Source organism: Triticum aestivum, chromosome 7B, assembly GCF_018294505.1.
Source record: "Triticum aestivum cultivar Chinese Spring chromosome 7B, IWGSC CS RefSeq v2.1, whole genome shotgun sequence".
In the NCBI taxonomy this organism is placed as follows: Eukaryota; Viridiplantae; Streptophyta; class Magnoliopsida; order Poales; family Poaceae; genus Triticum; species Triticum aestivum.
Genome location: NC_057813.1, coordinates 309131519 through 309135366, shown reverse-complemented (window position 1 = coordinate 309135366; position 3848 = coordinate 309131519).

The window sequence follows — 3848 nt, the reverse complement described above, 5'->3', positions numbered from 1 at the left end:
TCGGTCTTCATATGATGATGGGAAACACCACCAAAATTACTGAGATACTCCGGGAGAATGAGAAGAGCTAAGGTTGAATCAGCAATGAAAAAAGAATTGAAATCGATCTTGAAAAGGCATGTGACTGATGGAATCCATTCTTACGTCACCCTTTGAAAAGAATTAGGGATGGCTCCGAAATAATTAGAAGAGTCAGGTAAGATCCTGGAAAAAGACCTGTGGGTTAGGGCCCACTAAAGAGATAACACCGTTGAAAAGGATTGTTGAACAGGTAGATGATGCAGCGAAACAATTGAAATATTTGAATGAGGTGACAACCTCGAAATAATTGAATGCAAACACGAATCTTCTGTGATGTCTTGAGCACTCCAGAAGGATAAACTGGCGAGAGATGAACGAGCAGGGAGAACACTTCAAAGGAAAAGAATATGATTAACCCGAAAAACTTGAATTTAGTCCACCAGAAAAGAGATGAAGAATGTCAAACAAAAGAGAATTCACCGGTTGAAATAATTGAGGAAAGACCGAAGATACTCCGCACGAATGAAATTGATACTTGAATAGAGGCTCAGACTCCGGAATAAAAGGGGTGGGAGGGCGGGAAAACAAGGCAACTGGGACGGGGAATCGACAAATATCTTGAAGAGAAAACACCACCGAAATTGTTGAGGAAAGAAAGCAAACGCTTCGTACGTGTAGGATGGATACTCGATTACGGACTCCGGTTCCGAGAAGAAGAAGGGTGGGCGGGTGGGAAAAGAAGACAACTGAGGGCATAGAAACAACTTCATTGAGAGCGAGCTGAGGATTGAACTCAATGATGAAGAGTCTCGAGTCGACTTGACGAGAAATGCACCGGATGAAAAGAGAAGAGAACCAACGACCGAAAAAACCAACTGCGTGATCCTAGAGAAAATTTGAAGGGGAAGAGAAGTAATTTAAAACACCTACGTCAAGATTTCTCACCAGAGCGACGAAGGGGCCGAGGAGTAAAAATAATTCCTACTCTCCGATATAACTAGACTCCGAAAACAGTTTTCTCCTAGACTCAACAACGACCAAACTACACGAACAATCAAGGGGGCACCTAAGGTCGGTCGAGGCTCTGATACCAACTTGTCACACCCAATATGCGATACTATCCTAACAAGACTCGAAGGCCCCACCAAGGATAGAACCGCATATTGAAACGCTTTTGCAAGGTGGATATCATTACATCAACATTACATAATAGATGGGGATACATACAAGAGGCATACAATGCCACACGAATACAACATCATCATACATAAGAGCACCATCCGACTACGGATGAAACACAAACAGAAACTCAAACGACATCCACCCTGCTAGCCCAGGCTGCCGACCTGGAACCTATCCCCTGATCGAAGAAGAAGTAGAAGAAGAACTCCAAAACAAGCAAACAGCACTCTCGCGTCATGATCATCGCATAACCTGTACCTGCAACTGTTGTTGTAGTAATCTGTGAGCCATGAGGACTCAGCAATCCCATTACCATGGGAATCAAGACTAGCAAAGCTTAAAGGGTAAGGAAGGGGTAAAGTGGTGAGGTTGCAACAGCGACTAAGCATATATGGTGGCTAACATACGCAAATAAGAGCGATAAGAGAGCAAGCGGAACGGTCGTGAAGCTAGCAATGATCAAGAAGTGATCCTGAACTCCTACTTACGTCAAACATAACCCAAAACCGTGTTCACTTCCCGGACTCCGCCGAAAAGAGACCATCACGGCTACACACGCGGTTGATGCGTTTTAATTCGGATCCGGTGTCAAGTTATCTACAACCATACATTAACAAATTCCCATCTGCCGCATAACCGCGGGCACGGCTTTCGAAAGATTATACCCTGCAAGGGTGTCCCAACTTAGCCCATGATAAGCTCTCGCGATCAACGAAGGATATACCTTCTCCCAGGAAGACCCGATCAGACTCGGAATCCCGGTTTACAAGACATTTCGACAATGGTAAAACAAGACCAGCAAGACCGCCCGATGCGCCGACAATCCCGATAGGAGCTGCACATATCTCGTTCTCAGGGCAACACCGGATGAATACTACGTACAACTAAAACCAGCCCTCAAGTTTCCCCGAGGTGACGCTGCAAGTGGCTCTGGTTCGGACCAACACTTAGACAAGCATTGGCCCGGGGGGGGGGGGGCTATAATAAAGATGACCCTTGGGTTAATTACTCCTAAGGGAAAAGTAGGTGGTGGTGAGGCAAATGGTAAAACCAATGTTGGGCCTTGCTGGAAGAGTTTTATTCAAAGTGAACTGGTAAGGGGGTCCCATAAATCACCCAACCACGTAAGGAACGCAAAATCCGGGAACATAACACCGGTATGACGAAAACTAGGGCGACAAGAGTGGAACAAAACACCAGGCATAAGGCCGAGTCTTCCACCCTTTACCAAGTATATAGATGCATTAATTAAATAAGAGATATTGTGATATCCCAACATAATCCACCATGGAGCAATCTTCAACTTCACCTGCAACTAACAACACTATAAGAGGGGTTGAGAAAAAGCGGTAACATAGCCAAGCAACGGTTTGCTAGGAAGGGTGAAAATGTTAGGGGCTGACATGGCAATTTGGGAGGCTTGAAGAGCAATTGATAGGTAGCGCAGCAAAGTGATAGAACGAAGCAACTAGCATAGCAATGATAGTAGTGAGATCCAGGGTAGCGGTCATCTTGCCTGAAATCCCGCTAGGAAGAAGAACGAGTCCATGAAGAAGATAAAGCCACGAAGACGAACCAAGCGTAGACGAATGAATCCTCACGATCGCAACAAAACATGAACTAACGAGAAGAAGCACAACCGGAAAGAAGCAAACAACATAGTAAACAAACAACACATGAACAAGGCATGATGCACAACCAAGTATGATGCATGACAAGGTTAAATGTTGTTAACATGGCAAGAGGTGAAGTACAACAAAACTACCTATCTAGGCAATTTAAATGAGGCCGAAAATAACAAACAACAATTCCAGAAAATCCCCATGTGCATATCTTGAATTTGGTACTGTTCTGCCTAAACCATATGTTAGTATTGTTAAATAGGGAAATAGAGTGCACCATGTTAATCTATGCATTTTTCTAGACAAATTACATATAAAGAACATTTAAAACCGAGCTACGGTTATTTAGTTATGAAATAAACCATTTTATCATGTCATTTGAGCAAATTTAATCAAACATCAAGTTTAAACATTTTAAACATGGATAAAAGCTGGATATAGGGAAACTACATGAAAAACTGAGCAAGATGCATATATGACATGTTTCATTTGGATGCATGGATTTTTAGATATGAACAATGCAATTTTAATGGCATTTCTGAAAATATGCATGCACTGGATATGTGACAAAATCACAGAATGAAAAAAAACGTCTACGGGCCGAATGCAACGCACTATGCAAAGCCCAAGATGGACCTGGCCCGAAATGGATGAGTGAGTGTGCATGTGTGCAAAATACTGATCTGGACTGAAGAATCAACGAACAGAGAGCAAAAAGGAAAATAGGGGCGCCTGGGATTTGAACCCCAGATCCCTCAGATACATGCATATGCTGTTAACTAGATGGGCTATGATAGAAATCTGCTAACGAATGCCTTACACACAACATGAACTACGCTCTGGCGTTGATCTGACGAAACTGCAAACGGAAACAGAGATGGCTCGCTCTGTGGCCATGGCTGGATGCAAACAAGTAGCGAAACTTGCTGATGCAGCAAGGGTGAGTGTGCATGTGGAATAACTGAAACAACAACAACAACAAAAATGAAAAGGGAGGGAGAGCTAGGTTTGAACCCAGGACCT